We start from the raw sequence: 14391 nt of genomic DNA on the forward strand, positions 1-14391 counted from the left end.
TTCCCACTTATGCTGAGCACTACAATGTAGAAAATAGTAGAAAATAAAGAAAAACCCTGGAATGAGTAGGTGTGTCCAAACTTTTGACTGGTACTGTATAGATTTTCTGAAGATCACAGAAAAATGCCCAATATCCTCACTCCGTCTTTATAAAAACTCTGCCTAACTGCAGAAAAACTAGGGAACATATGGTTGAGAAAAACAAAGTATTCAGGGAAATACGTTATTGATTCCTGTATATAGAAACATTCTAGTTTTCTTTTTAGACATTTAACGTTCATCATTTAATTTCCCATGGCGGACATTCCGGATAAATATTTTTTGTTCAACCAAACAGACTAGAAAGTCTTCACAGATCCGCACAGCCCAAAAACAACAAAGACCAACCCACCAACACACAAACAAATAAATAAAGGTGAACAAAACCACAGCGGTCGTTCGGCAAGGTCGGCATATTTTCCCATATTAATACATTTGAATAACAAAACCAACCACAATGCAGGCCGTGACCCAGTTGAGCTAGAAAGTTCCAAGTGCCAAGGCCTCGATCCAACCACCATTTTAGTATTTTTGGAGTAACATTTAACATAGCTTCCTACATAAGTCAGAAAGAAATGAATGGCTGAATGAACAGCTGAATAGCTTATGTAGTGTTAAACTACTACATACTACCAGATAGACACTTAGAGTTCCCTTCAAAAGAGTGGTTGTGTAGACTGTGGCTATAGGCAGAAGTTGACCCTGCATACATTAATCCAAATCCTCAGAGACTGTACTGTCTAAAGCGGCTTTCACACTACACAATATTCGCCATGAATTTCATATTGGTACAATGTCCCATTCTTAGGAAGTCCAGGCCATCCCAAATGAATATCTGGGCAAAATATGAGTAATGTGAATATAAACACACACACATGGTATATGGACAACCTTTCAAAATTAGTGGAATCGGCTATTTCAGCGACAAGTTGTGCGTTCCGAGATGCAGTTCTGCACACCACTGTTGTACTTCTCCGTTATTTGCCTGTTTGTGGCCCGCCTGTTAGCCTGCATGATTCTTACCATTCTCCTTCGACCTCTTTCATCAATGAGCTATTTTCGCCCCCAGGACTGCCGCTGACTGGATGTTATTTTTTTGGTCGCACCATTCTCTGCAAACTCTAGACACTGTCATGCATAAAAAGTCCAGGAGGGTGGCCTTTTCTGAGATTCCGGATTCGACGTGCCTGTCACCGACGATAATGCCACACTCAGTCGCTTCGGTCACTCGTTTTGCCTATTCTACTATTCTAACGTTTAATCGAACAGTAACTGAATGCCTCGATGCCAGTCTGCCTGCTTTATATAGCAAGCCACGGCCACGTGACTCACTGTCTGTAGGAGCGATCCATTTTCATGAAAGGGGTGGTGTACCTAATAAACTGGCCAGTGAGTGTATATAACATAACATATTACATTTAGCAGAAGCTTTTATCCAAAGCAACTTAGTCATGTGTGCATACATTTTCGTATATTAGGTGGCCCAAGCGGGAATCCGCAACCTTTGGTGCTGCAAGCGTTTTGCTCCACCAACTGAGCCACTATGGTCTAGCAACTGGCCACACAGAATGGTTCTACGAGAGCCGTTTCAGGGCTGGCCCAAACGTATGCACAGTTGCAAACCTGTCAAGGGATTGACCCACTAACATTTCAAAGCCCTTCTTTGACAGTGCAGGATATTTAAGTCCTCGGCATCAAAGGCGAGGAACCAATCTTACAACCACTACCCCTCCCATGTTCTGTACTTGAGCAACGGAGCATTAGATCCGAAAATGTTTTGATAAAGGGGGAAGTCTACTCTCCAACCCTGGAGCGTCTACAGTCGGCAATGTGAATGTCACAGAAACAGTCAAGTGGTGATTACGATTCCGGACTGAAGAGAGGGATGGATGGAGGTGACATTGGATGACAGGGAACGGAGGACGACCTCTGAAGGAGGAGTGCTTCCTGTTCCCTCTCCCTCCTCCTCTCTTTCTTGGGCCTGGCGAATGCATTACAGCCGGACATCGTTTGTGAGACGGAGATTAAAGGGACATGATTTGATTACTTCTGTCTGCTTGTTATGAATACTGCTCCGTCGTGAAGGAAAGTCAACTTACTCTACAAAGAGACTATGTAGATCGAGACTGCTGATTACATGACGGCCGTAAATTAACTCTTTCAGGTGTGAGTATGGTCACGCAGAAAGACATGGCTGAAGGCAAAGAAGAAAAAAACTATAACTTAGAGGCTAATTTCTTTATTCAAGGGTTTGTTGCAGAGGCCTGAAGACAAGGGTTGTAGCGATACTAATGTCAGTGGAAGTGTGTGTATGCGCACGCGCGTACACAAGTCTATGAGTGACGAAGTGGTTTGGTATTTTAATAAAGTTCCTTTAGGCTTGGTTTCAAAACGGTCTGCCATGGTCAGCCTGGAGTTGAACAGGACTGCCAAACAAGGAACAAAGCTGCCATCATGGATCTTAGCATGGAATCAATAGACCTGACTGAAACCATACATGGTGAGTATACTGAGCAGATTGAGCTCCGCCATACTTTGCATGTCATTTCCCTACCTCAAATCACAGGACACAGTTCAGAACAACACATTTCCACATCTGCTGTACTTTAGTAATATAATTGGTCTTATCTATTCTCTCTCGTGGTATAATTATTGCTGCTGACGGTTCCTAAAAGACCAATCCTAAAGTAAATTGTTCAATGGGTTTTGAATGACACCATTACATGGTCTGATGAGACTGTGGTTATAGTAGTATCTAGACCAGGTGTGTGATGTTCAGGGAGTCTCTCTCTGCTGGGGGTAAAGTTCAGGCAGGCAGCCGCACACACACCTCCCCTGCAGTGTGGCTGCTGGTTTCCTGTCTGCTCTGGCTGATCATTTCCCTGTAATATGGGCGTGTGTGATGAGCAGCTGGCTAAACATAGAGGCAGGGCACTGTTGTGTTGGGCTCCAGGAGAGCTACTGGACGTGGGGAGGAGGGGGAGGCCCCGACAGTCAACCAAAACACCACTCCCTTAATGAAATCACTGTGTGTGTGTGTATGTATGTATAGTTACCATAACATCACTCCCCTCCCAGACAAATCCCATTGAAAACGTAGACAATAATAAGACACTACGGAGGCACACGCCCCAAGGCCACAGGAAGTACTGTTTAAAAAGGCTTGGCTGAGTGCTGCTGCAGCCATAGGGACCATGCTGAGAGTTAAGGGAACTAATGGAGCCAAAAAGGTTCCTCAGTGATAACCTGCGACAGCGAGCCACTGACAAATGTCTGCTTAACGTTTCCTCAAGGTTTTCTTCAGCGTTTCCGGAGCATTTGGCTAACCAGGCGACCAGAAAGACTAATAGTGGAAAAGGGTTTACTGAACCGAGAACAAAATGTTTTTATCATGGTGACACCTGTTGCCGTAGAATAGAGGGAGGGAGTCCAAAGGGTGCTGATGAAAAAAGGTTTGAACGGCCACAGTCGTTTCCCAAATGTTTCCTCAATGGTTGGCTTTTGTGGGGAACAAGTTGAATAATGGGGTTAGGACGGGCAATAAAAAAAATGGGAATAAAACGGATACGGTTGCTGTGATATAATGGTGGTTGCTTTGCCACAAGGGCCACGAGAAGAGGTTAGCGGAGGCATAAACGGCTCTCACATACACACACACTACGACCCTCCAGGTTCCACCACAACAGCTTCCTCCCACCCACGCACCCACCCCCCGCCTTCAATCCTCCACTTCCACTTCCTCCCCCACTTTCACCCACCCGGCCAGCCTGGGAAGAAATAGTCCCTGATCCGATTCCACAATGTAATCAAAACACTGGGCTTTGTGGGAGCTAGTGCTCCGAGCTGGCAAAGTGGCAACTTGGACTGGGTGGAATCAGGAGGCAAGTTTACATAACCAAGGTCAGTATGGGAGGAAGAAATCAAATAATCCTTGGCTGGGCCAGAAGAGGAGTAGGGGAGAAGGAAGGAGGGTTATCCAAAGGGAAGGAAAACAAACGAATAAAAGCTACTGTAGGAGGGCCCTTTGGTCCTCAAAGCGGCCAAATCCTCTGGTTTGGGGAGGTAATTGGGACCAGACTTCGACACTTTAAATAGCTGCTGAATGCGTTGGGATGCGGTCGTGGAAGTGGATTTGTCACCAGAGGGTAATAAACTCTAATCCCAGGTGCTGAGCTATTGTATAATTCAGATGAATTAGAGGAAATGTCTCGAAAGTCGAAACGGTTATTCCTGTTGCCATAACGGGCACTGCTCGGTTTATAATAAGACTTTGTACCAAAATAAACGGCCAAAATCTTCTTCTGGATGATCTGGGCAGGATGTCTGCTTACTCCTTTCTACATGTGTGACAGCGAACTTGCATATATAGTTTTTAAGACCATTGAAAATCATAAAAAAATAGAGAAACTGTGGAAGCGGCAACGACGTAATGTTTTATTGTGTGAGCATACCGTTCCATTCCCACAGTATTCCTTTCTGTCAGTCATGCATCCATTCTCCCATATCAGAAACAGACAAAAACTTGTGGTTATTACCTGTAGAAATACAAGTTCTACTGTTCCTTTGCTGACATTGCAAACGTCCCAGAATTACACTTGCTGGTCCCCCATGTACACCAGTCCAAACCTGGAGGAGAAGAAGAGAGGAGATTAAATCAAACAAAGGACCTTGATGCTTAATTTTTTTTACAGGTCTGCACTACTAGTGGATAAGCATAAGAAAACATAGAAGTAAAAATATTTGTACATTTATCTAAAAAGTACTTGCTACTAGGCTACAGCATTTCCTATTATGAATACATTATCATATTGCTAAAAGGCTAACAGGCTAAAAAGAGGAATCATTTGAAGGCTGCTACATATGCAATTATATGCTAATGATCTTTCTCCCACTGGCAGGAGCTAAACCTATGCAAATGTTTAGCCTGAGTCACACATCACCATTATTGTTCATACTGCCCAGGTGAGGCCTACAGAATTAGGTCAAGGAAGCCTTTGTCAGAGGCGAAACACAAAAGCCAAGCTGAACATGGAGGAACGAAGCGAAACACAAATGTCACCATTAAAAAGGCAGACATATGAAACAAACACAAAGGGTTCTGGCAGAACATAAAGGTGTCCACATGCTTCCCAGCTGAAACAGTTCGGTAGAGTTCGTGCATATATTAAGACAACATTTTGTGAAGTTTTTGTTCGTTTTGGACTTTGGTGAGGGTTTTTTCGGCTGTTCAGGCACACAAAAAAAATTCTGGAGGCAAGCCGAAGTTCAGAGCCGAAGTCTACGCCCCTTCGTCTGTGATTGGTCAACAGTAGGGATTCTTCAATAAAGTCTTTGTTGTCATTCAACGAGAGATTACTCGTTTTCAGGCACATTTTTTCATAGAAAAATACTGCACCAAACATCTTAGTTCAATGTAAAATTGCGTGACTAAGATCTCTTCGGCAAAAACTTCCAAATTAATAACAGATTTCTTAAATTATCTTGGATTAATTCTGACCATTTTGGAGGGCTACGGAGTCTCAAAATGGACAAACAGTACTATTGCCGCTTTTTTCTCCTTTTTCAAGTGAAGATTTTTTAAGGGAGTATTGCGAGCTCACTCCTTCGGTTTGGCTAGCCGGGTTCGACTAGGCGCCAGCCAAACTGAAGCATGCTGACGCCTTAACAGGGCCCATTGTAGTGCTTTTAAAGAGACTCCCACACGCCACGATCAGAGAATTACTGGACATATTGCATAATAAGCATTATTACCAGTTAGGAACAAGACATTAAGTTAAATCAACCATACAAAACAGAGTAGGCCAGAGTAAATGTCACTCATTAAACTGGACTACCACTTAACCAGACATAACATTGTGATTTCGCTACGCCAAACAAAAATGGATCAAAGACGGACCAGACTTAAAAAGGCGGTTTACCAGACCCAGATTAAAGAGGTACCCCAAAGATCTTTTAACTTTTCCTGTTGCAAAACAATATCCCATGTATAAGTACAGTAACATACACACATTAGGGAGAAGAAAATGTTTTCAGCAAAATAGTTTTTTTTGTTGACAAGTACAAACTTCATGGAGTAGGACATTCAAGGTTGTCTGATGGTGCCCACTGATGTCATCGGCCTCCCCCCTTTGTTGAGGAACAATAAAGAACAAAAAGAGGAAAGCCCCGCCCCCGCCACACACACACACACACACTTGTGCTATGTCAGAGTACACCTGGACCACCTATTGAGATGTGCCTTGTTAAGTAAAATCAGGTCATATATGAGCTGAAAAGGAGACTGGAGTAGGACTTTAAGCTTATTCATTCCGACTACAAATCACATTGTGGACCTTGATTATGCATCTTAGGTGATTGTAAAGAATGTTATTAACTTCTTCAAAGGAGTTCAAAAAGACAGCCATTGTCAAGGAATGCTACCTGTAAACAGTGCCAACATTCGGTCAAACATTTTAGTCATTTAGCAGACACTCTTATCCAGAGCGACTTACAGGAGCAATTAGGGTTAAGTGCCTTGCTCAAGGGCACGTCGACAGATTTTTTCACCAAGTCAGCTCCGGGATTAGAACCAGCGACATTTCAGTTACTGGCACAACGCTCTTAACCACTAAACTACCCGCCACTCCAGAACTCCCTACAGGTAGTAAAAAGACGAAGTGGTAAGTAAACAATACGTTTCTGCCCAGGGGACTGCACTGCAGTAGCATCTACTGTCTTAGCTTTTTGTCAACGCAATGGCGACACATTTAAAACTCAGGAAACCCTGAAGCCTTTCGCCAGCTAAGCCCCGGCTCATTCATGAAACTTCCTATTTCTGGATCTGTCGGGTCATGCCGTGCAACGCTTCCCTCAGGTGAGGCAAGCACAGACCCAAGGGAAAACCTGAGCTGCTAGGTCATAGTCTAGGTCAGTGATAAACTAACCGGCTGGGTTAATTTATCACTACCTACACCTTGACTGCTAGGGCCCCGAGTTGACGTCTGAATGAAGACAAATGGAGAAACCAAGGATATACTGTACAGTATATTGGCTATTTTTTGGTTCGTCGTTTTGACCTGAATGTTTAGGTTTTTCTTCATGCAGTTTGGTGGAGGCTGAACTGGGGAACGTTGTCATCTTAGATCTTGTTGGTTCTCTCCCTAAGACTTCCCATTCAGGGATTAGTAGCACAATGGTCCCTCAGGTTAAGCAGACAGACAGTCTACAGATAATGTTATCAGAAATCGTAAGAATAGCCAGATAGCGTGAGCCTTTATCACAGATCTACACAGTCTGTGCACATCTTGGATTGTCAGCTGTTGACTACCTCTGACAGGTGGGAAATGGTATGTTGTATGGTTGGGCTTGATGGAATTGTGTAAAGGCACTTGTGAGACAACACCATTCACATTAATTCAATGGAGGTTTCAAGCAGGAGGCTTTTCAGTCTTAAAGTGGAACTGACAGTGTTTTAACTACATTGCAACAAAACAGACATATAATCATTTCAGTAAAACATGTCAAATTCCCAGTTTATGCTACAAAACCAACTTTATAAGACGTTTTAAAAATAGGTTCTATTTGACTCAACATTCCATGATGTACACTAAGGCATTGTTGGCAGAATAGATTAATGCAGTTCAATGCATGATTCATATAATTCACCAATACATTTCTTGGTAGTCCAAAAAACATTGATATCAGGTTGTAAATCTCAGCTGGCCTGGTACATTGTTTGCTGCCTCCATTCAGGATGCACTGTTTCAGTTTCAATGACTCAATATTTTGGACAAAAACGGACGAATGTAACTAAGGCTGGAAATGTCAATACAATCAAACTAGCAAGGGCAATGATCACAAGTCAGTCATAACGTGGCTAATAGGCTAGCGTATCGATTTATGTAGCAAGCTAAAAACACGGACCCTAACATTAGCTAGGTAGGTAGCTAGCTGCTAGGAGGATGTCATGTCATGCCATTCCATTGGAGGAGTGGGTGAGTGACTGACTTTTCCCCTCATATCGTTTTCAGTGGCTATACACAGCTAGAGATGCAGGTGTCATTTGGTTAGCTAACAAGAACTTGAATGACTGTTATCCAGTTAGCATATCTCTTGCGTTCGCAAATTCACTCTGGCTATCTACTCTGATTTCAGAGCACTCTCGTCTGAGTGTGCTAGAGTGTAGAATAACTGATGAATTTACGAACGCACAACACCGGCTGAATATGTACGGTGTAAGTATACATAGGCAAAAAAAGTAATAGTTAGTCAAGAACGCTCTAGATAACATGTAAATAGCCTAGATAACCAGCTCTGCTAGGGCAAGTAAAATGGTCAGAGTGAGGTGTTCTCATTTGAGTCCGGAAGTAGCTAGCTAGCAAACTAGCCAACTTTAGCCAGTTAGCTTGGGTGCTTGGTTGCAGGCAAGCTGCAGAAGGATGAGTTGGCTACAATTTCCCATCGTTTATCAGAGCAATTTTGACGGGCAACTAGCTGAACATTTTTGAGAGGGTTTATCTAATGTTCCTTCGTTAGATTTTAGCTTATCTTGCTCTGGCTAGCATTAGTTGTTGATGTTGTTGTTGATGTGCACAACCTTTCAATGAGAATAGAAAGGTTCAGAACTTTTGTAAGACATCACAGTTCAGTTGAAATATATATGGCAAATAGAAATCCTATATGGATGGTGTTAAAAGATAGATGGGAGGTGTTGAATGGAATTGAAGGATGGGACTAATAACAACTAACAACAAACAATAACAAGATAACTAATAATGTAGGCACGCTGTGTCCATAATAAGTGTATGGGTTGTAGGTTGGGAGCTTTTGTGATGGAGCACAGTTAGAAAGATATGGCATATAGAAGCAAACCGGATGGACATCATGAAAATGATCGGAGGTTGAGAGTAGAAGAAGTTCAGGAGAAAGAACAAACCAAATGTAATTATTGTAAAATTGACTGTGTCCATAAAATGTAGATAGTGGGTATGGGCTGGAAGTAGAGGCCTAGGCGTTGTTGTTCACTAGTTTACTCCAAGTGGGGAAAGGGTGGCAGGGTTGGAAAGTAATAAAGGGGAATATATATATATTTTTAAAGGATATATATGTGTATGTATGTATGTCAAATCAAATTTTATTGGTCACATGCGCCGAATACAACAGGTGCAGACATTACAGTGAAATGCTTACTTACAGCCCTTAACCAACAGTGCATTTATTTTTAACAAAAAAAAAGTTAAAATAAAACAACAACAAAGAAAGTGTTGAGAAAAAAAGAGCAGAAGTAAAATAAAATAACAGTAGGGAGGCTATATATACAGGGGGGTACCGGTGCAGAGTCAATGTGCGGGGGCACCGGCTAGTTGAGATAGTTGAAGTAATATGAACATGTGGGTAGAGTTAAAGTGACTATGCATAAATAATTAACAGAGTAGCAGCAGCGTAAAAAGGATGGGGTGGGGGGGCAGTGCAAATAGTCCGGGTAGCCATGATTAGCTGTTCAGGAGTCTTATGGCTTGGGGGGTAGAAGCTGTTGAGAAGTCTTTTGGACCTAGACTTGGCACTCCGGTACCGCTTGCCGTGCGGTAGCAGGGAGAACAGTCTATGACTAGGGTGGCTGGAGTCTTTGACAATTTTGAGGGCCTTCCTCTGACACCGCCTGGTATAGAGGTCCTGGATGGCAGGAAGCTTGGCCCCAGTGATGTACTGGGCCGTACGCACTACCCTCTGTAGTGCCTTGCGGTCGGAGGCCAGGCAGTTGCCATACCAGGCGGTGATGCAACCAGTCAGGATGCTCTCGATGGTTCAGCTGTATAATTTTTTGAGGATCTGAGGACCCATGCCAAATCTTTTCAGTCTCCTGAGGGGGAATAGGCTTTGTCGTGCCCTCTTCACGACTGTCTTGGTGTGTTTGGACCATGATAGTTCGTTGGTGATGTGGACACCAAGGAACTTGAAGCTCTCAATGTATGTATGTATGTGGGTGTGTGTGTATATATATATAAAAACATGGGGGATTGGAAGTGATGCAGACAATTACATTGATGGAAGTTACAATCTATCTGCAATATTAAGCTGATCTAACCCCCCCCCAAAAAAAAAAGTTCTGAGGTGGGGTTTAAGTGTTTTTTTTCTCTCCAATTTATGCTTTGGCCACAAATAAGAGTTTGGAATGAGTCAACAACATTATTTGGATATGAAGACTTGAGATTTTCACTGGACAGTTACTTTAATGGGTCCCATTGTGGCCATGAAATGGACTGGACCCATTTCAATGACCCATTTCACCCCTTCCAAAATTGGGGGGGGTCACCAGCACTAAACAGAGGGGTAATTGTAAACCTCACACACACTCTGAGGGGGTGTCATCACACTCATTGTACTAAAGGCCCTCTCAGACATGACCAGCGCTCCAAATAAAGGAGGCATTTTTTTACCGGGCCGAATGGGGCCAACTCAACGTAAATCAGGTCAGACGTACAGAGAAAATAAAATACTTTTAAAGAAATCCCTGCCACACCACACAGGACTTCAGAAAACAAGTTTGCAGTAAACAGCCTGGGGGAAAACCACATGGGACTTCAGAAACAAGTTGGCTGTAAACAGCCTGGGGGAAAAAGTGGTTGTCATAGCAACTTGGAACCTTCAATATAAAAGCTGCTGTGAGAAAATGGGACTTCAAAAGAGGACATTCTAAACGTAGTCGGCAAACTCAATAAATATTGAAAAAGAGCATATGATTTGTTCATTGATTATACAAGTCATGAGATAGTATAAATCTCAACGATGTTCTCATACTTACTGCAACTGCTTGACAACCAGTAAAAACCTTGGCCAGCTATGCACGCACGCACACACACACACACACACACACTCTACCAGCTTCTCTATTCTTCCTCTCTGATGGGTTTGGAACACACACATTCCCCTAACACATCAAAAAAACCTGAGCACAGTGTCATCAAAACCAACAATGCCACAATTTCTTGGGTGGTTAAGCTGTTGTTCATAATTCTACCGCAGACAGTGCTTCTTTGGCCACGGTGGGGCTATAACTAAATACAAAACATTTACTGTTTTCATTTTTCCTCTCAAGCAGAAGATAAAAGGGTCCCAAATATAACCCCACAGCATCCTGTCCAAAAGGCCTTGCCCTCTCCAACCACTTGGCACATGGCTGATGCTATCCTGATTGCTTCCTTCCCTAACCAACAATACGTTATCGGCTCCCCAGACTCCACAAACTTTATGTCTACGCAGTCACAGTCCTCCAAAACAAACATAACAAAGGGCAGAGGCTTCAGTGAAGGCCATCGAGGCTTCAGTTTCTTATTTGAGTAGTCGGCCTACTTTACATTATCAAAAAGAGAATGTTCATTGGCGCCATGATTCTGCAGCCATGTGAAGCACTAACCAGAGTTACTCAGAGTTACTTCATAATGAGGAACTGGGAGAGAATGGGCCCCTCCACTCACTTTGATGAGATAGAAACTTCATTAAGTTGAATTGTCAAAAAGTCAAAATGATGAGCATTAGCCTATATTTGTATGGCTACCTCATTAAATTCTGTAATTCTGTAATGGCACGCACTGGGAGTAAGCCGATCATTTTAATCCGACAATGACACATGGCGTTTGTGTGCAAAACCTCTCATTCACATGAGCATGTTTCCGTTTTCAGTTAGTGGAAAAGAACATGGATTAAATGTGCAGTCTATATGTATTTTGCCTGTTGCACACACACACAACACACACACAGCCCAGGCTATCAGTTAGGTCTAATCTGCCTACTTTCATTACCAATGCTTTTCTAACTCCCAGGGTGAGAGGTCAACATCCCTCTAGCTGTCCCACCCCACCCGCCCTCTCCACTAAGCCTCGATGGTCTCTCAGCCCCTCCCCCTTCTCTACATGCCCGATGGGCTGGCCCGTCCCCGCCGCGTGTCTGTCTGACAGTCTTACACACATCTCCAGAGATCACAGAATGTTAACGACAGAGAGAGCCATTCGAGAGTCTTTGGAGGAGTGAAAATGCGGTTTTGTCGGGTCAGGCCGTGGCCTTACCGGCCTACAACCAACCGCTGAATTTCGGTTCATCGCAGATGTCTCCAGTCATGTTCCAAGCTGCATGCTACATCTGCAAATGCAGCAAGTAACAGCAAACTGTGACATGAAAGACTCCCTTTTGTATAGCTGAAAAAGCAGGATTTGGTCGACATTTGCCATATTCATTAGTTTAACATGATAGCTGATGTCATAAATTAGCAGCTAAGGGTAATCAGTGTGGATGGATATCCTCAATGCAAAATGTGTCAGTGGGTGACACATTGGCCTTTCTCCAGCGGCCTGACCACAGTCCGCTTCCTCATCTCCGCAAAATAGGGCGAATCAGTTCTGACGATATTGCCAGGTTTGGTCCTTTCTAGTGTGACAATTTAGTGACTAGTATGTCAAAATAGTAATGATGACTGGGGGCATTGTAACAAAAGCAAGGTTTGTGTTCCTGATTCAAAAGTGTTTTGCATCAAAATGTCATCTGAATTTGCAAGTGATAGGCTTTTTTCCCTTGGCACTTAAGTATTTTGAGAAAGGTTTGTTACTTTGCTTCAAAATTATCATTAGTATTTTGACACTGTCTAGCTTTGTTAGCAACTTAACCAGACATCCCGAGGAGAGAAGTGAGCTTGACTCATGCCAATAAGCAACTCATTCAACAACTGTCTTTTATGGGCCAAGAAATACAAGACAGTCAGACTCTAGAATTTGCCTCTTCATATTTCTCACTGTGCTCATTTCTCGATCACAGAGTTATCCTACACTCTTCCCTTTTCCAAAACTTTCATCTCAATGAGAATCAACAGATTGGAACAAACGAGTAGACTAAGGATCTCATAGGGCCAAGATCAGCTAATTAATCAAAGTTAAATGAAAAGGACATTCCATGATTTGTTCCACTTGATTTAACAAACACAAAACAGGGGAGCAGAGATCCATGGGAAGATTTATCTCCAGCCTCTGAGATGGTTGTTCATTTCTGCAGTCATCAAATGCTGCAATAAGCTGCTTTTCAAGTCAAATCAGATCATTTGAAGAACAGCTAAGGCCAAGTATGTCTGACCAATGACTGTCTGCAGCAGCATCCACCACCAACATGATAGATATAGTCTTTTTGAAATGCATTATTGACTTGATAAGAGGGTGCAGTCAATGTGATGAAAACCATTTCCTTAAGCTTGGGGTTAAGATCAGCACATTTTCCATTATGATGTTTGAATGTCATAACTTGGAGAAGAGCCAAGAGGAGAAATCAAAGAGCCATCGCTCAAGTCATTGAGACCAGAAGTAACAAGAGACTCATAGTAAAATGAGACCACGGCTTGTCGATGGACTGATATCTAGGACATGCGGTCGTGGGAGTGTCACGACAATCAATTTGTGGCGCGCAGTCGATAGGAAGCGGATTGACTGTCGACACTATGGGGGAGGTTCAGGGTCATCGAGCAAGTGGCTATTCCAGTGATGTCTAGAAGCTCTAGAAATAGCATTTCAATTGTTGGATACCGTTGATAAGCATTGATAATTGACTACTGTTGCGTCTTCACCTTGAGTGGTCTAGTAAAAAGTAAGGCTGTAATGATACCAGTATCGCAATTTATTTTTACAAGGCAAAACATTTAAAATACGAAGCACACCAAACTATTTGGTCCTTTAAAAACCTGTTGTATGTCAAATATTGTGTCCTATAGCTTGGAAAATAAATACATGTGACTCTGGATGACAACAATGATGTTTGTTTCCAACATTAAGGCTGTTTTTCTAAAGAAGTTAAATCTGTTTGTTTCCTTGCCACGATACTAACGAGGTTTTGCGATACTGGTATTGTCCCGGCCCTACTAGAAAGCATGAGCTGACGCACACCCAAAAATGTTTGTAGAGGAGCTGACAAATGAAGAGTAAACTGCAGAAAAAGTAAGTCGCGCATTCTATACATGCTCCCAACTATTTATTGGGTAAAACTAATAAACAACGTTTTGGCAACGCAGTGCCTTCTTCACCTTGACTGGTAACAAACAAGTGCAGTACTATTTCAACCTACAAGGTCAACAACAACGCCCTCATCAATGGTAAATGCAATATCATCAATGACGCCTTGTCCCAACATTCATTGTTCAAGTGAAGATTCAATAAATAGGCAATTGTGGTAGAATTCTGTCCTGTTGATAAAGGTCAAGACTTCTGACAAACCCACTGGTGTCAGTTCAGCTATAACCAACCTGTCCTGCTGAGGACAAAAGAGATAAATGAACTTTGCTGGATCCAACAGACAGTTGAGAGTATACAGAGACTGAGACCCATACACTGAAACATGATCTGC

At 42.8% G+C, this 14391-nt stretch overlaps 1 protein-coding gene across 2 annotated transcripts in view; it reads right to left on the minus strand.

Moving 5' to 3' along the window:
* LOC121578006 (plexin-B1) overlaps positions 1-14391 on the minus strand; it is a 131084-nt gene that overhangs the window by 99318 nt on the left and 17375 nt on the right. For both annotated transcript variants that reach the window (XM_045223749.1, XM_045223748.1), the window contains exon 2: positions 4575-4665. The gene's annotated coding sequence lies outside the window, so the exon portion shown is untranslated. The remainder of the gene's footprint in view (positions 1-4574; positions 4666-14391) is intronic.

The sequence above is a fragment of the Coregonus clupeaformis genome, chromosome 12, assembly GCF_020615455.1.
Source record: "Coregonus clupeaformis isolate EN_2021a chromosome 12, ASM2061545v1, whole genome shotgun sequence".
In the NCBI taxonomy this organism is placed as follows: domain Eukaryota; kingdom Metazoa; phylum Chordata; class Actinopteri; order Salmoniformes; family Salmonidae; genus Coregonus; species Coregonus clupeaformis.